General features: G+C 38.1%; 1 long non-coding RNA gene across 1 annotated transcript; it reads right to left on the bottom strand.

Moving 5' to 3' along the window:
• Positions 1–1,425: 1,425 nt before the first annotated feature.
• Positions 1,426–11,048, bottom strand: LOC116712354 (uncharacterized). The gene is made up of 4 exons (XR_004337516.1): positions 11,037–11,048; positions 6,163–6,172; positions 5,756–5,762; positions 1,426–1,522 (listed from the first exon to the last, which is right to left on the bottom strand). It is a non-coding gene; the product is annotated as an uncharacterized LOC116712354 (long non-coding RNA).
• Between the last annotated feature and the right edge of the window lie 9,229 nt (positions 11,049–20,277).

Genomic DNA, 20,277 nt, shown 5'->3' with positions numbered 1-20,277 from the left:
TTATTTGACTTTATGTGCCAAGGCCTTAATCTAATGACACGTTCACACCTTCCCAAGACAGCACCAATGTCCACACGGTAAAGACGTTGTCTCCATCCATCCCAACTTCTTGTCTTCAGCTCACCCGGTGAGAGCAGGTGACAAGCTTAATGGAGGTGTGAGAACATGTGTGTTTACCTTTACCTCGAGTCAAAAGCACTCTGTCAGGCGTCAGTCACTGAGATTGGATATAGTCTGAATGTGGAGAAGATTACTATCACGTCTGATTAGTCTGGATAGCACATGAAGAGCTGCTGTGTCTTGAAAAATGTTATGACCAAATTAACTTTATGGTATCAGTTTGTAATCACAAATCTTTAATATGTGATAGACTAACACAAAGTACAGTAAACCACAGTCTATTCACACATTCACCTCTTTGTGAATATTTAATGTGGAACTTGAATCCAAATTATTTATGAAAAATCTGTTCACAGATTCTTTCAAAGTGCATATAAATATTTGAAGGAAAACTTGGGAAGCCTAAATATGTAGGCACAAGCCAAATTGAATGCTATTTGTTTGGCCTTTGCAAAGCAGCCAATCCAGGAGCATCATTTCATTTCCTTGCCACTAATTGACTGAACACCCAAGAGTGGAAATAAGAAAGACAGTAGATATTAGCTTCTGCCATATTGAAAATATAATTTTTGATGTGCACATTAATGCATATTAAGGCGTCTTTGTTGTTTGAACCATTAAAACAGGCAATTTCAGAGGGGGTCGCAAATGTCCTCATATTTTAACTATTGCAGGACGGTGTGATCCCCCACAGCAGCGAATACCGGTGGTCGACTGTAGCACGTTCTCCTGAAATGAAAGGAAAAACATTATGGTTTTCAAAATATTTTACAATGAAAATCAAAATTTGTGGTGTGCATTTCTTTTGGGTCCCATTTACCCTTAATTAAAATCCAGTGAAACCAGTTGCCTTAAGAAGTCCCTTAATTAGTCAGAGTTAAAATGTGATTCATTTAATCTCAGCATAAAAATAGCTGCTTTGGGAAAACCTCAGAGTTTTCTTTTTTGTTTTTTTTCAAAGAACCAGTCAAAGACACCATACAAGCCAGAGAGGAAACGGGCTGACAAAGCTGCAAACCTACCAAGACATGGCGGTCCACCTAAAATGGGCAATGAGTAGACGAGCACGTTACACATCTCACTGCCAAGCATTAGCGGTAGAGTAAAATTTAACACTTCAACAATTCCACACGTCCAGCAAACAATTGTTTCTCAACTATTGTCTCATTGTGTCATGCGGACAACGTTTTCCAGATTTCTAGTTCATATAATCTTTTTTTTTTTTTTGAAAGGTTTTGTTGGCTCTAGTGGCCTTTATTTGAAAGTAGTTTGACAGGAAACAGGGTAATCAGGAAGACATGCGGCAAATGTCGCCAGGCGGGGAATCGAACATACGACCACCGCTACAAAGACTAAGACCTCAACGTGGGTCATGCTTTGCCCCTGCGCCACCACAGCACCCCTAGTTCATACAATCTTGCATGATTTTATATTTTTCTTGTGATGGTTTATACACCTCAGAAATATATCACAGCTACCGTACACAGAAACAAATATGGATTTTATTTCTCTACTTAATACTTGTTCCCTCATTTATGAATCACTTGCACTAACCTCACACCTGTCCAGCTTTAAAACACAAGAAATTCTTCTTCATCACCACAGCGCCTCTTGCTCCTCCTCCGTTTACATCCCCTCTCAAAACTAAACTCAGCGCAAAGTCCTGACACAAAGGGGCACCGTTGAGGAAGTCAGCACAATAAAAAATCGTAAGGGGTCAGCATATGTCTAGTCAGGGTACAACACCTCATAAGACAACTGTCCCAACCGAGCAGATTGGGACTCTCCCACTGCTCATACACAGGGTGGCATGCTGCCGTACAGTGAGTGTGTGCGTATAGTCACCCGTGTCACGTACAATATCCTACAAGTGAAGATGGGGCAGGATAGCAGGAGAGCTGCATGGGCAGAATTGGGTGTTGCCCCCGGGGTGTTTGCTGTAGTCTCTGCCAGTACTGTCAAAAAAGGCGTCGGGCCTATGTTTTTTTTTTTGTTTGTTTGTTTTTTTTGGATTTATTACAAAGTTCAGGGCAAAGTAAGGTTATCAGAGAAATTGTCATGAATTTAATCTACAATTTAGAGCTTGAGTACTTTCTACAGCAGGAAGTCAGAAAGCTCTCAGCCTACAAGGTAGATATTAAAAAAAGCAGTCGTCAGCCTCACTCGTCAAAGTATTCCTTGTCAAATCCTGCAAGTTTCAGTTTTCCTTACTTACATGTTATGTGTTGTCTTATGTAACTCAAATAGCTTTTGTTATTTTTTCGACACACACTGATGATATTGCAATTTCATAGAAATGTATTGCTAATATACAGCCATTTGAAAGAGTGGATAACTAGTAATTATTACGAACTCGGTGTTTTCATCCACTTAAATCTGAGTATCTTCATACGACATATGAACAAAAATGCGGACAATAATGTGACTGGGGGGAGGTTTTCCAGCATTATTAACTGTTACTTTCTTTTGCTTTAGTGAGACACGTAGGCAGACATAAGTGAAATGAAAATACTTTATGGCCAGCAGGAATGCCTCCACAATTTAAAACTAAACAACTGTGTAACTTCAATGTTCGTTTCAGGAAAAAAAGGCTAAAAAGAACAGGACCTTCTGAGAAACTCAGTAGTTTTCCTGTTAGTAGAATTCATCTAGCAGCTCTAATACTTCTTGATGAGTCCTAATAGTTTTGTACACTTATTAGGCAACTATTAGAATCAAATGAATAAGGCTTTGACACAAAATAATAAATAATCTCTTTACAAATAATAAATAATCTGCCTCGTGTCATCTTTAGTCAGATGCCCAGTAATGACATGGCAGCAATGACTACGAAACACTAAAGATATGAATGCGGATCCCTATTTGTTGTTTATTTTCAGCCTTCCACCCGAGTCACTGATCCATCCAGAGTTAATCACTCCAAACAGCATTGCAATTAGTGCAGTTTGGAGTCAAACATTCATCTCCTGCTCTATCTATCACTGCTTTTTTTTTTTCCTTCTATGTGGTAATATTCCTCAATTAAGGCATTATTGTAGCCTACTTCATCAACGGCTAAAGTAATCAAGATTAATCTCAGTGAGCTGACACGCACTGTTTGCTAAGGAACACACAGAACAATTGCTCTGGGCGAGCATCATTAGGAAATGCAATAAAATTAGGCAAACTGATTATATTTCAAAACTGGGGAGCAAAATAAAAACACAGTTTGGGGAGGGCTTCAATTATGCCATGTGTGCTTGCTTGTTTTACCATCAGCCATTAAATGACATTACAGTTTTAATATAGGGGCATAAGTTTTATCTGTGCACGGGAAATGTTTAAAAAAAGATCAACCATAAAATTATGACCACTGACAAGTTGTATGTGTGGATCCTCTCGCTCTGTCAGAAAGCAATATTCCGCTGAGAAAACTTGCATTTTGGCTTTACACAGAAAATACTTATTCAGTCAACTTTGCTGCACACTCATAAAAAAGTAACGATAGAGGCGGCAGGCCCTGCAAAAATTGCTCTAAGCTCTAAGGAGGGATACAGTCTCCGAGTTGTTGAAACAATTTGCAAACTTCAAAGATGGCGATATGACAAAAATCTGAAAAAGCAGCCAGCCAAAACAGGATCTAAACCAGTACAACTAATCTAAACATGTTTCTTCTGCACCTTTAACTTTACTAACCCAGTGGCTAGTATCGTTGATTATAACCTGTTTTTGCCAGCTGCTGCAAGAAATGTTTGATTTTTTTTCAAAGTGACTTCAATGCTGTATAATGGGGATAAAGTGTTTAGAATTTTGTCATTAGAACAAAAATGCCTCCTGAAGGGAAGTTTTCATAACATTTTAGCTCAGAGGGGAATTAGAAAGGAGATGTGTGTGACTTGGGTGTGCCTGTGTGTGTGTTTTTTTTTATCTGTTTATATGATTGTCATATTGAATTAGCATGTACACTTCTGTGAAATTCTATAGGTAAAGTACTTGTGTTTATTTATGTATTTGTTCCTGCAGTCACTGGCTCGCTGTTGAAGTATACAATCTATTTATGTCATTCATGGCCACTCAGTGGTGAACAATACTCTGAAACACACACTGTGGTTTGCCGGTTAGCACTGAAACCGTTTTAAATGCTTATTAATCTTGCCTAAGGGTAAAATCTTCCTGCTACTTCCCCAAAATGGGAAAATGAATGAAAATACATGAAAATATGAAATATACCTTATCTTATCACTGTGCGGAGGTAATATTATGTGATCCCTTGCTGAAATAGCTCAGAACATTCCATGAATATATTTTGAATATTCCCGTTGTCAGCATGTGAACTGATGTACAGCAGAGTTTATATGCATTCATGTCGCCTGTCCCCTGTCATGCATCGCCCATATCTGAACACTCTCCCAATCAACGTTGACACAAAGGGCCACTTTAATTTAAATTGGCTGCAGAAACAAAATTATCTTGTTTTTGATGAGCAGAAACGTTCTCATTTCCTCCATCCTCGTGTGTTGCGACAGATAGAAGATGAACTGAATTAACCATGAGCACTTTTTCTTTTTGTGATAGCAGTGCATTCCAGCTAGCCCCTGCTCTCCATCAGGTGTGGTCGCTACTATGTGTTTGTGGAGGCAAGTGTGCAGTTTATAAGATGGAGCACAGTATTTCTTTCCCTGTCCGGGTAATTTTATTGTCTAAGCTCAACTGAGTAGTGAAAAATGTGTTATAGACAGGTTTCAACCTGAATGTAACCTGTTAGTGCTACTCAGGAGAGAACATGTCTGTTTAAAATGAACTTCCAGTGATTAGAAGTAATGCACATAAATGTATAGCGTGCAAACATTTTACAGCTAGCTAACTTGTCAGCTAGCTAACTTGCCAGATAGATAGATAGATAGATAGATAGATAGATAGATAGATAGATAGATAGATAGATAGATAGATAGATAGATAGATAGATAGATAGATAGATAGATAGATAGATAGATAGATAGATAGATAGATAGATACTTAAAAATAGAAAACAGTTATACCTCATGCTCTAAGGCAAATAACATGTATCTATACCGTTTTAATAATCTATAATGTCTCCTGTAATCTGAGTCAAGCAAAAGTTGTGACGGCTGACTGTTACCAGCCTCTGCCTTGGTACTGAAACAAGGGAAATACCTACAATAGACTGACATCAGTAGACTGAGCTGTGCCACTTGAGTTCGTGGTGGATCAACCAAATAAGACTTTTTGTGACACAGAGCACTATTTCGCATGTAATGCTTTCAAAATGATAACTATTAGCAACAGAATCAGAATGTTTGCAGTGTGACGAAAGAGTGAAGGAAGATATGGGAAATGTGCATGTTTCAGCAATGTGTAGATTTTGAATAAAAATATTAGATGGTAGATGGTACGTTTGTGTTGTCATGGCACTAGCTTCCCGATGTGAACACACAAATTATAATTTCCCTTACTGGAAAAAAAAAAAATGCATATGTTTGCATTAAATACAGTGTTGGGTCAGGCTTCTGGGTTGTTTTATTCCCATTCTACTCCTGAACTTGTGTGGTCTACCTCAGAGCCTTTCTTACAGATTTATTGTGCTGCTGAAAGCTACGATGTTGATTTTACTTATTGATTTATTCTACAGTAACACCACTGTCCTTCACTGAGTCAGTTGGGCCCTGGGAATGAGTTTCTGGAATTGTGATTATTTATTTGAGGTTAACCATATATTTCCAGGCCACACAAGGATAGAAGCATATGAAATCAATAGAATAGCATTCACATATGCCACTACGTGATATTCATTGTTCTCAAAACATAATCAATATGTTCATAAACAATCAGGGTGACCTTTTGGCACCTCGTGACCTTCTTGCTTATAATTAACCTTGCTCAGACTGCGCCACTGACCTGCTCCTATAGACTTTATGAATAATGAATGTACTTCATTATCATACAGTAGTTGATTCGTTTGGAGATATGATAACCTACGTGTGAATCTTTACGTTTTGTCCCCCCTGAGATGACTTTTACCTCATGCTTTGTCCAGGGTTATACAGTTTGTTTTCTCTCTCTACTCTCTCTCACTCTCTCTCACTCTCTCTCTCTCGCTCTCTGTCTCTCTCTTCCTCTCCCTTTCTGTGTGTCTTTACTGTTCTTCCTCTCTTCTCTGTGAGGAAGAAAATAGAAGAAGGGGGCGATAAGGAGAGAAATAGTTAACAAATTCTGCAAGTGATTGATGGGCTAATTTCAAGCTCTGAATAAAGCAGTTTCCTAAGTCTGTTGATTCTCCATTTATTAGGGAATGGAAACATTTATCAAAAAAGTCACATTTTTTGCTTAAGCAATAATTGCATTTTTAAGCCCTCATTAGGTCCCCCATGCATACATAATCCAATTGAATAAATACAAAGTTGGAGTAAAGAATTAATACCCTTCTTATGGTAAACTGAAAGTTGAGGATTCTGCGGCTTAACTCCAGTTTTGCATGAAGTAGGTTGAAAACCATGGAGGTTAAAGTACAACCTACCGCTAAATACTTAAAGTAGCTCAAATTATTATTCAATATCAGTAAGAGGTGTTTTTTTAGAGGTTAGAATTTTTTTTTTAGAGCTTTCATTTATAGAAGTGAAGCCAAAACAATTTGTGTAATGACATTAAAACTACATTAGGTTATGTTAATGTTCACAAATCACTCATAACTTACCAAAACCTGTTGGAATAATCAAAAACGAAGGATAAATACAAAACAAAGAGATCTTTGTTTATTTCTTGGTATTCAAAATACATTTAAAATCAGCAGACAATTTGGAACTAGAAACACACAGATATAACCTCATAATTTACAAATTCAAAAATGATCTAAATTATTTACAGCCAAACACCTACTCACTACTGATTTTCTAAAACGACAGAAAAAAGGTAAAGCGAACATTAAAAAGTAACAGACCAAATCAAAAGAACACTAATTCTGTCCAATACAACGCTGCTAATTAAAAAGCAAATTAATAATCCGGAAACAAACATTTAAAGCAACAATTAAAACTAATTAAAAACCAAAAAAGGTTATCAGTTCCTCATAAGCTGAACGGGCTTTATTGCCTATTTCTGAATTCCAAATCTTTACTCTGATCTAACAGAGATGTGTAAGTCATTTTTCAGGACCAACCTCATTACCCATTTACTTCACCGGCACCAGACAACAGCCACAATTTTAGCAATGATTTTATATTACAAACTGCAACATCAGTGGTTTTATTATGCATTGCAATGGCTGAAACCTGGAACATCGCCTTAGTATGCACATCAAGCGAGTAAGGTTTCCACCTTCGTTGCTACTTGGCCACATACTAAGTTCTTCTACTTCACCTTCTCCAAGCTGACTTTAGCTTGTTGATGTTTGTGTATATAATTACATAAAAACAGCAGTCATGTCCTGTTACCTGGCAACGGTCCCACTAGCCCGCTACGGCTCTTGTTCTAGTAAGGAGAGCCAGTTTTAATCACCCAGCAAATTTCCAGCACTAAAAACAGACAGGGCCTCAGCTTAATCTTGTTAGCACAATGAGGCCATTTTCAGATATCATTGCTAATCAAATCATCCCAAAGGCACCGAGCCTGGACCTTTTTTTTTGTTTTTTTTTCCTTTGGTTTGAGACATAGCAGTGTCGGTGCATGGGGCAGATGTGTGAAAATGTGTGGGGGTGTTCGTGTATGAGTATGGAAAGGGGGCTGGAGGACAAAGCTGTTGCTTGCATGTGTTTGTACGCACTCATGAATGTGAGGACTCATATGGCATAAGGGTATTTTTTTGGCTTTAGAAAAATTTGGGTGCAAACCATTAAGAGAGTGTAGAAATTGTGTACCATGGTGTGAGAACAAAGTAAGTAAAAATGTACAATCTGCGACTCTCGTTGCCTCGTAATCGTGGCCAATCCTCTTGCCTGTCTTCCTCTTCAAATTCTGCATTTGGTCTTAAGCTCTCACTTCAATTTGAAAAACTCCTCCACGTCTCCCAGTAGATAACCTGCATTTTTTTTAATAGCCTAAAGCCACTTGCCAGCACCTAGAGATACTCCCCAACCCAGGGCCCAGGAGAGCCCACACAACAGAGAGAAAAGAAGAACAAAGCCAACCTGCAAAGTCTTAAAAAGTTAAAACATGTACTTTGATAGCCTCGGCCTACCTATTGCAGCAAACTGATCCGACCCCTGGGAGGCTGACAGCACCGCAGAGGAAGAGGGAATACAGAGGAGAAGGAGAAGTGGGCCACAGCAGCCTCAAACTCTTCATTCCTTTCTATTTTCCATATCTACATACACACATGCAGACGTAGCGATCTGATATATGTCGAACTGATGGCTCCGCTACAGTTTCCCATCACATCAAGTATGCCGGAATAGCAACACTCACAGTCCAACTACTTTCTGCATTAGCATATCTATCTTTGAACAGTATGTTGACTGAAAAAAGTTAAAAAAAAAAAAAGAATGGAACACTTGGAATACTGTACATTGTGGAGAAATATACTTAAATGCAGTGGGAATACCCTGGGATTTACACTTTCTCTGACAACTTGAATTTCCTTTAACAAATTTCCTAGAGCACAGTCTTATAACTCTAGTTACTTTACTGCAGTCTGACTTCTTGCGTGGCAGTGATGTTTGTTGGGTGTTTGTTGCTGTGGAACAAGTGCTGAGAGGTCCTAAATAAATAATTTTCAAAGAGGACTGCAAGTTGTGGCATTTATCAGCCATGGAGTTTATTTTAAAGGCATGTCATCAACTGTTTTAAATAATCTGACCAAGGACCACTTCATCCATATGGGTCAGTATTAAAGTTCAGGAGCAGGATGATGTTAAAAAACAATATTCCAAACTTTGAACAACCTGCAGTGTGCTGTTCAATCAATCCTGTGAAAGTGGGAAGAGTATGGCATTACTAGAATCCTAGCAAAACTTTGGCTTCCACTTGAACTGACAAGCAGGATAATATGGCCATTTTTCAAAAATCGAGCCATGGTAAATTTGGATGAGCTACAGAGAGCCTCGGCTCAAGTGGGAGAGTGTGTTAACAGAACTGTTATACAACAGCTCCAAGGAAAAAGATGGAGAAACCCATGAGAAAGCCCATTTGCAGTTCACCACCAGCTATTTTGATGACACTGGTGATGGCAGCATCATTCCATGGGGAAGCTTCCCTTCAGCAGGGACGGGGAAGGTAAATAATACTTTTGGGGGTGGGGAGGGAGGGGCTACGGCTTCCTCCAGGACTACTACAGCTATGAGGACTACTACGACTACTACGGCTACGACAAAACCTGGTAGAGGCTACAAAACACTCCATACTAAAGCAGAGGTTCACCTTCAAGAACAACAACAACCACAAACACTGAATGCTTTAAATGAAAGCCTTTATAAACTTTAAACCTAAAAGGCATGGATGCTTTGGTAAAGCACATGACATGCATTTCTTCCATTCATTCTTTCAATTTAACTGTCAATTTGTCATCATTCATTAGAGATTGAATTGATTTTTTTTTTTATCTCTAAAGAAAATCCCACTTCATTTGTCAGTTGTTTATCTAGAGATTACATTAAAACAGTATGGTATAGGTACTTTTTCAGGCTTTTTGGACATATTCCCAATATTCCCATACAGAGGAACCTGAAAGAAACAATAATGAAGATTTTATACCATTTTTGCACTTTCACAGAAAAAGCTAAAGTGCAATGAAAGCAGCTGACTAATCTTATGAATGGTAAGTTGACCAATAATAACCTGTTTTGCAGAATCGTAACACTGCATTACATTTGATCCCATGTCAATACGCCAACAACAACAAAAACAGATTCCATTCATCAAAGTTTGTGACTCGTATTTGAAAACAAGTCAAATTAATAATTTAATATTTATTGTATTAATAACTTTAAAACTGTAAAATTCTGAATTGCGCTTTTTCTCGTTTTTACAATAAAAGCTTATGAATTGCAATTCTGAATTAAATACACAGGTTCTAAATAGCAGATAATTGTGCTATAGTAATAAAAGAGGTGCATGTTTTTAATGAAGCCTCTCAATCGTCATCAAACTTCCATGTGTCACAAATCCCCAATTAAAGAAACACACTAAGGTCTCATAATTGCCAAGAAATGGTTCAGCATTAAATGTGACAATTTATTGCCCACAGTGTTGCAATTTATTGCTCCTACTAAACCTGTTGTTGGCTCCTAAATCATTGACCTTAAGTGTCAGAAAGTCTTGTTAGATGAGTGTCCATGGTGATTGTAAGCTTGAAGCACTTCTCTCTCTCACACACACACAATAGCAGGGGGTGGATAGTGCCGCTGTGTGTGGATGCACTCCCTCAACACACACATACACCCACACGCACCCTCCTCCTCCTTCCTGTTATTAAATTTGCCTGTTAATTTTCTCTGAGGGTTTTGTGTAATTAATGGACCAGTTTAGAAGGGCCAGCAAGACCCAAGACGCCGTCACTATCCCTGTCCCTGCGGTCAGCCATGAAGGGCCACTCCAGAGGCCCACTGGGGTCCCTCCAGCACGGGCGCCAGGCCCTGTCAGTCACATCCACACCCAGGGATATAAGCTTGTCTATCAGGACTTGAATGATGGAAAGATTGGACTGTGCGGTTGGTTGTGGCAGATTTTCCCTCAAGTGGCCGTGATAGTGCTCATTACTGCCCACTTACATTTCATCAGCAAGTTAGCCAGCCCTGCACTGTTAGCACCACTGACTCATTATTACAAATAGGGTTTGGGATTTAGGCCTGAGGTGTGCAAAGCCCCTGGGCTCCCAAGTTTTTGCAATATACTGGGGGGGCTTTCTAACAAAAAACATAAAGAGAGACAGAAACAAACATGAAGAAAGAGAATGAGAGACATGGTGCTTTTGTCTGATCAGATAAAACAAAGAGGAAAGAAGGAGGGGCTTGAATCAATATGCAATAATGTCCACTGTTGTCTGTAGCTGGCCCTGCCTTTTCCTGGATGAGTAAGCACATTCAAGCTTCTATCAGGGTTGGTTGTTTTTTACACACAGTCTGGTAACTCTTTTTGAGATCCAACTTATCTCTACTTTTCTCCATTACTATTTCCAAAAGAAAAAAAATACAAAATGTAATCATTGTAGTAAAAGTTTAAACATAGACATGAATATTTCTCTTTTGACAAGTAGAACATCAAAGATGAAGATTTCATGTATGGAAGATCAGTAACTCTCCATCAAACTGCAACAACAAAGTAAAGATAAGGCTAAATAAGGTCCCACAGTAGACGGTACAGGTCAGAGTGCAAACACCAAGCATGAACTTAAAGAATGTTTCTGTAGAACTCCGAGACAGGATCGTCTTGAAGCACAAATTCAGGGAAGAGTTCAAAAACATTTCTGCTCCTTTGTAGGTTCCAATGAACACAGTGCCCTAAATGGAAGAAGCTTGGAACCAACCCCAATTGCCGACTTGGGGGTGATGAGTCATGGAGGTGACCAAGAACCTGATGGTTACTCTGTCAGAGCTCCAGCTTTCCTCTTTGGAGGAACTGAAAGACTCTCAGATCAATTGAAATAACATGCTCTGGTCTGATGAGAAAAAAGACTGAACTCTTTGGTGTGAATGACAGGTATCGTGTTTGAAGGAAGACAGGAACAGTTCATTATCAAACTAATACAATGCCTACAGTTAAGCATGGTGGTGGCAGAGTCATGCTATGGGGATGCTTTGCAGCACTAGGAACTAGTAGATTAGTCAGGATAGAGAGAAAGATGAAAGCAGCAAATGTACAGAGATATCGAGGATGAAAACCTGTTCCAGAAAGTTCTTGATCTCAAATTTGGGCGACCGTTCATTTGTCAGCATCACAACGACCTTAAGCACATGGCCAACGTCTCAAAGAAGCGGCTTCAGAACCGCTCTGTGAATGTCACCAAAGGTTAGGGCTAAGCTTGGTGATCAAGAGTTAATTTCTTTACACCATCTCTGGCGAGAACTGAAAACGGCTGCATAAGGCTCCCATTCAATATAACAGAGCTTGAGAAGAACAGAATGGGCAAAACTGCCTAAAGGTAGATGAGATAAGCTTCTGGCAGCCTATTCAAAAACACCTGAGGCTGTAATTACTGCCAAAGGTAGATCAATAAAGTATTAAGCAACAGTTGTGAAGACTTACGTAAATGTGATTTATTGGTTTTCCATTCTTATTAAATTGGCAAATTACTCAATAAAGTTTTCCACGTTGTCATAATGTGGAATTTGTGTGCAGAATTTTGAGGAAGTAGATTAATTTGTTACACTTTGGAATAAGGTTGTAACATAGCAAAGTGTGGAAGACGTGAAGCTTTGTGAAAACTTTGTTAAAACAACATATGTTCATTAAAGTGACCTAAATTAAATGTACAAATAAGGAAATCCAGAAGTTGCTGAAGAGACACGAGTTATGCTGTCAGAGAGAAATAGGTTAGAGAATTAACAAACTTGTATTCTGCATAGATATTCAGGATTAATAATAGCAATTTTTCAAGAATTGTAATAAAAAATTTTTTTGATTAAATCTTTGCTCCAGTCCTCACCAGCATTGTTGCTAGAAACTGAAAAGGCCTGTGTCGTTTCTCCTAACAACTGTCACCCGTAAGGTGGCTGTGCAAGTCTCACTTTCCTCCACATAACCAGTCCATCATGAGGGTTTAATAGTTCTGTGACATAGCTGTCAAAACTATTCCATAGACATCTTCTGTCACCTCTCTCAAATTATATGAATCCTTCTGAAGTTAGCTTCTCCATAAGATGTTTTTGTAGTAAATGCTTGATGTTAAAACCCTGGTAGACAACCAAATCAGTCACAGCTTAAGCTAAAATGCTATTGCTGGTTTAACACATAACTTAACACACAGGGGAATGAAAAGAAAAGCAAAAATAAATAAAGTAAAAAAATCAACAAAAAAAAGCTTCCATACCTGCCAAACATTACCCTCACAACCGAGAGCACAACTGCAGCACCCTTTACAGTCTAGTCTCTAGTGAGGTATCCTCAAAGACAAGTTTATAAAAATATTAGTTTGATTTAGTATGTTATGAAAACAATCATGGTAAGAACAGCAAATGAGTAGAAAGTCAAACCCTCTTCTTCTCTTCTGACTCCAAGTCAAGTTTTTTTTTTTCTTCCACTGAATGTATTCAGTTCAACATCATCTTTTTACCTTTTTGTGATTATACATCATAAAGTTTTACAAGTTTTTCTTACAACTTACATAATTTTGGTTTATTCTGTGACACAAAATGGCATAAGACAGAGAGAACGTCACAGCTGGGACAGTTGTTGAATGTTGCAAATATATTTCTCTTGTTAATTTAATCTGAACTATCTGTCCTGTTCAGATAGTTGGCTGACAAGCTAAGCGTGGTCAAGCACAAAGCAGATGCCACAAGAAGTAAACAGAGAGGGGGGGATAAGGTGAGAGTAGGAAGATAGATAATAGGATATGAGATTAAATACAGTATGTCTGCCCTCTTCTGGTCAACACCACCATCATCCACCCTGACAATCCACACTGGAGGGAGTAGATGGGGGGGCCGATGTGATGGGGTGTACTGTAGTATAAAACTTACTGTACCCATAGACAACAACTTCTTGTATATTATGAATTTTCTAAAACAACCTCCATGCAAAACTCAAATTTTTCATATCATCTAATATATTTCTTCAATTAAAATTATTTGTGTAACATTATTGTGTCATATATAGCAACAAGGAGATTATATATTCCTATTGTGTACTCTGCATGCTGTTAATATCAATCCAATGTCATATGAAATGACTTGTCTGGGTCTCTAAAAGCTCCCTGATATTCAAAATGTAATTAAACAGTGCTGTACATATCCTGCTATTTCCATTATTACCTACGCAGCAGCTTGATTATGAGGAAAAGAAAATAAGAAAATGGAAATGGTTTCTCTCTGTCTCTTGACTGACAGCATTGTTTTTGTTTTTTGCTTGTTTTTTTTTTTTTTTAATCTCATTAGCAACAGGAAATTGCCTGCAAATGATGAGTGCACATTCCTAATATTACTAATTTACTTCAGCGCACTGGGTGTTTCTTTAGCACCTGGCATTTATTTGTTAGCCATAATTGCCATGGCCCCTGGCAAACAGACAGTTGCTGAGTGACGCACAGTCAAAGTGTGCATGTATGTGGAGAGACTTAAATTTATATGTGTGTGCGCAGTAACAACTCACAAGACTGTGTTTGTGTGAGGTGAGAACACAGACTTTGGTTTCAGCCTACATGTAGTGCATGTGTGTGTTTCGGTGTGTTTTCCGTCTCCGGGGGCCTACGTCTGCCTCCGAGTGCTGTTGGGGCAGGTGTGTAGCCAACAGGCAGTAGTGATGGCTAGTTAGCCAACGCTGAAGTGAGAGGTGTACTCTTAGAAGAGATAGTTAGTGGTGGGCAGGATTAGGCTCCTTATGTCAATAACAGATGACTCTTTATTCTGTGCTGCATCATGTTTGTTTGGAGAAATTCAAAAATTGGTCCCAGTGAGGTGCCCACACTTCATGGTTGTATCAAAGCCTGGGGCAGCAAATCAAGGCATGAGGCTGAAGATGGGAAATTTTGTCAGGTATTATAATAATGCAGTTTTGGGTCCAGGTTGAAACAATGTTGTCTGTGTATCTTGTGTTGAGGTGCATCATATAACAATGGTGACCAGAATTGAGTTATGGTAGCTCTTACAGTGCTAATATTCCGTTAAATCAAACATCACTGAAAGAATTAATTAAATACAAGAAAATAATTATATTAGTAAAAAAAAATTCACTTAAAAAATATGTAAAAAAAAAACACAATTAAGTGTTTTGTTCATTGATATTAGTAAAAGTATCTAAAGCCTTTGTACACCCTAAAAAATATAGATTTTTATTTAAATAAACTGGAGATCGCCAGGTTTATTTGAGTAGGCTTTAATCAAAAAATAACTCAGTTAAAGTTATTCAGGTTTAACAACTAAAAGGAATCTCCATAAATGTGTTAAATTCTAACCAATATCAAAAATGTATGGATTATATACAGTAGAAATAAGAATTGTAAAGACAGATGGACAAACCTTTGGTGCTCAAGGCCTAGCTAAAATACAGCCCTAAAGGTTAATATTTTGCTTATTCATTTTTCAGGTTCCAATTGTAGACCTTTACTTGAAGGTCGTAGCTAAAACAACCATGCTTCCTGGCAATGACTTCTTAAGCTTAATAAGATTCGGTTTATTAGCAAGTTTGACGTCACCATTGTGGCTAATCTTGTTGAATTTGAATACAAACTTAAATTCTCAAAGACGTTCAACAAAAAAGTGCTGATGGCAGTTCATAGCTTTTATAAAGCTGATGCATTTATGTATTTTGTAATTTATACTGCATAAACATATCAGACTCATTGTTCTCTGCTGGGAAATGTGATGAGAACAAATAGTCAATGATTGGCTGAACCTATCTTTAATATGTTTAATCAAAAATGTTGATTGAAGATTTATCAAAATGAATTTAAATATAACTAATATTGAATATTATGCTTTAGACCTAATTACAGTTCAAATGGTTGACATTCAATAACCCCCAAAATTCTGTTTTATAGTGCGTCAATTTTAAACTTTCTTTCACAAGCAACACCGATCCTCTTTGCAGACGCTTCAATTAGTCATTTATCCAAAAACAGTTGCCTAGATAACTGAACCAGTCAGTCAATAATCATTTGATCTCAAGCAAAATCCTGCATGGCAGGAGAGTTTCTGAAGATTACCAAAATCAAATTAAAACCCGCTGCAACTCGTTTCCTTTCCAGCTTAAATCTTCTTCATTTCATTTGCGTTGTCTTCTCATTGTATTGTCTTGTTGGCCTTTGTGAAAGAGATGTCAATCACTCTACGACATATGGGTAGCTAAAGATTAAATGTGAACAGAAAAGTGAAAATATTGATTCAGTACAGGGTTTATTTCTGACACCACACATATACGTTTGATGTGAATTACGGATTGCTGTGCCAGAGAGTACCAGCAGGTCTGTTTTTGTGTTGGTCCACAGTTTACTATGTTTTTGATGCCATGCCAGTGTCTGTGTCTGTTTAAGCGTGCCAGCGGAACAGTGTATCCACCTGCTTTTTTTTTTTTTTTGGTTTGTTTTGTTTTTGTGTGTCTGTTTGCGTATCCGTATGTGTACTGTACATGTCTGAGTGATTGTACATGCGCCTGCCCGCCTTTGTGCATGCATCTGTGCTCGTCTGAGTGTGTTGCGTGTGTTCCCTTGAGCTTTCAGGGAAAGCCTTCATGGCCTTGTGCTCCTCATCAGACTCTGTATCTAGAGGCATAGCTGTAGGGCGGGCCTTTACCGCAGGGATCCTGGGACCAGTGGGGGACAATATCTCCTGCCTTATAGCTGTGAGGATGGAGGGAGGTGGGAGGAAGGAAAACAAAACGACATAAATATTGTTAAATACTTTTTTTTTTCTTTTTCCAATTCTATTCTGTTCACTTCTTCCTAATCTTGCCTTACTTCCTCTCTGCGAAGAGTTTCACAAGATATCACCTTTCGGGACCAGGTCTTTGGTATCTGTGTGCTGTATTATACACATATTTTAAGGGAATCTTCTGTCAACACTTTGCAATCAGGCTGGTCACATGATCAGGCTCTGTCACAAAATGAGCCAAGCTTCTTTTTTTTTTTTCTTTCGGAGAAAAACTGCTTCAGAAAAAGACAAAATAACTTGTTTTTTAGAAGGTAAGGGGGAAAAAAATTAGATGATCATCGGAGTATTGTTTAAAATAACGATGAGATTGAAATTTCAGCTTTTAAAGCACAAATTCATGCTTTATTTCTAACTTATAGAGAGGTAATTTAATGAGTTTTTTTTCAACTTTTGAAAAAAAAAAGATTGAATAAAAGAGTACCTTGTCTGTAGATATTCTAATTGTTTCAAAATATAAATCATATTCACAATTTATCACTCAGCATGAAAATTCTTTATTAAAAGTGTGACAACACAGATTTCTTAAAAACAAATAGACACTTGTTTAAAAACAAAATATTTGTATGTTTATGAGTTTCTCTCCTTTCTTGTGTGCAGCATTTGATGTTGCTTTTTGAGTGTTCCAAGTATTTTTTTTTTTAATTATTTGTTTAAAAAGTGGCACAATTACGACACAGATGACAGATTAAACCATACGTTCATCAATTCTCACTGCAGCCGTCACAATGAACAGAAAATCTTAACTGATGACTTCACTGAGATTGGATTACCTGTTCTCCTCTCTTCGTGGGAAGAAAAGTAGATTTCACCTTTCACCTCTGGGCATTCTGAACGCGAGCCTCACACACATCAACAACATTCACTGGAGTTCAGCTTTCTGCGTGGGTGAAACGGAAAAAAATAATTTTATTTTAAATGATTGGTTTTGTCAGAATTTTCTACTTTATTCAGAAGATTAAAAAAAATGTACATATGTAAACATGGAACAGTAATGAACCTTTGTAGAAGTCCCTGACCAAAAATGTCTCCTAAACAACTAATAAAAAATGTGCAGAAAATTAAAAAAACATTGTAGGACAACATATGAAGCAGATTTACATAATTTAAACTCAGAGTTCGTAATAATACAATAAGAAAGTGGAAAAACAAAAAGCATGTCCATGGCAGAGTTTCAAATTAAAAACTCCTTCTGACCAACACAAAAGCTCTACAATACATCTCACATTTGACAAAAAAAACTTCTTGTTTATCCCCAAGACTATAAAATATTCTGTACTGTGAGAAATCTGGCCATTAGTTAATGGTGTTTAGTTTAATTGTGGTTAGGTTATTTAGTAGGATAATCTGATACACAAAGAGCTCAATAGACAAAGTGAAAGTTAGGGTTAGTTAAATTCTAGGCTCAAATCCAAATTATTAATGGTCACATAACATTAAGTATGCAATTCATGCCAAGGAAGACTTTAGTGTTGCTGAATTTAAATAATTACGCAGAGGTCAGTGTGACAAAACTCCTCTAAAGTGTTGTAACTCATTGCAAGTTGTGGCAAACAGCTCATGGCAATTGTTGCTAAGCATAGAAAATTACTTCAAATCCGCGGTTGCCAAAGTGGGTAGAAACTGATGCATGGTCAGTGGGAAATGTCTCCTGGCAGGTGGCTCCATTTTGTATCCAAAACGGTTGGGGCTGAAACGACTCAAACTAGAAAAGTATGAAAAAGCAAAGGCATGGCATGAATAGCACTTTTATATTCTAATAACGCTGATTAGAAGCCAACTGTGTTTTGATACTCCAAGTAAACATACTGAATATTTCTTTGCAGATTGTTAGACTAGCAGAATGATCTTAGTTAGAAAGCTGTAATTTTATGCTTTAATAGAAACGCATAACAACAAATAGATCCCACCCTACAAAATGTGAAACTGTTGCTTTAAATCTGCCTTGAACAAATATGTGACAACCTTGAAGCTAATACCATTACCTCTGCAGTTTTTCACCGAGTGACACAGCAGGACTTGCTCCACAATGTGTCTCATCGGCGAGAAAGGGATGAGAAGCTGGGTGCACACACACACCCACCCCCCCCCCACACACACCCACACACACACACATGCCCACCACCGATGTGAGTAAGAGGATGGGTAGAGGTGGGGGTTAGTGTGGCAGAGAGAGGCGGTCAGTGAGGTGGAAAAACTCAAAAGACAAAAGGGTGTGTGTCATGCCAAAACGACGACCACTCATCTGGTTTTAGACGGCAGAAAAGAGACAGCAGAGACAGAGACAGACAAACTGACAGACGAATAGAGAGATGGGGCGAGTGTGGAGGGGATGATCAAAAGGACTGCAGCCATAATGATGAGGCCTCCGACTGGATGGACGCCGTCTCCATCCAGTTTGCTCTCATCAGTGTCAACTCTCCTCTGACAGACACAACGCAGCATGTAGAACATGGATGCCTTACACTCATACTTTCTTGTCTGCAGTCACACCCACACCCACACCACACCCCCCCCCCCCACACACACACACCCCTACTAGTTCTGAGGTATATTCTTAATAAAAATAGAACAAGTGTTAATTTACTTTTGTATTTGGTGAACCTAGGCGGATCAAACTGGTAGTTTTCACTCTGGTTAGTAACCAGATCTGTGCCACCTGGGATGACACAAGACGGTATCATGCTTCTGTTGTTTACCTGAACCTTCGGCCCATGTCAACAGGAATAGCTAGTGGAAATCCCCGTCACAGATCCATGACACTGTCATACACACCTGCACCCCCAGGACCATTATGTATGTGTTAGTGTCTCATTCCTGAAGGATCACGCATGTTCCCATAGGGAAAGTGCAAGATCTAGGTTTTGGTTATAGGACACTGATAATTACTTTAATTGATGTATGGATTTTCAAATGTATTATTAGAAGACAAAGTGAAGTAAGTAACTTTATTTTAAGATAGTGTACGCCGATAGAATTATAACTCATCAAAGTTATGGCAAAGGTACTGGCACTCCTCTTCATGTTTTTTTTTTTTGGGAATGCCCCTTGGTGTTTCCATTTTGGATTAAGGTCACTGTAAATTAAAAAATAAACAAAAAGATTGGACTCTCCGTACCCAAATTACTCCAACTGTGTGTGTTAGGAAATAAATCTCCCACACCCCACGGAGGATTTAAAGAAAACCATGGGTTTATGGAGATTGGATACATCGTGACTGCAAGCTATAATTCTGATGCATTTGAAAAGTCTCTACCGGCCTCAGACTGAAGAATGGATTACTGTCATGATAGAGTAATCATGACTTATATTCATTTGAAGTGTTGATTGCTATGGTAAACAAAATTCAGGTAAAAAGGAACCAAATCAGGTCAATTTATGTCATTTATTGGATCATAGAAAGGTCATTTCTTCTTGGGAAGTGCCACCTTATATTTTGTATGTTTGAGGTTTGGTTTTGCATGTGCTTGAAAATATGAAATTTAAAATCTGAATGATGAAAAAAGAAGACCATGAACTGGCAGTAAGTCAGGACAAACAATGTAGCACATTTTCCACATTGCCTGAACTGTCACAAGACACCATACATGTTGACCTAGTAGTTCATCATGAGAACATCGCAAATTGGTCCTTCATACCTCTATCAAAT

The sequence above is a fragment of the Xiphophorus hellerii genome, chromosome 21 (assembly GCF_003331165.1).
Source record: "Xiphophorus hellerii strain 12219 chromosome 21, Xiphophorus_hellerii-4.1, whole genome shotgun sequence".
Classification (NCBI taxonomy): Eukaryota; Metazoa; Chordata; class Actinopteri; order Cyprinodontiformes; family Poeciliidae; genus Xiphophorus; species Xiphophorus hellerii.
This window is presented reverse-complemented; position numbering and strand designations above follow the sequence as displayed.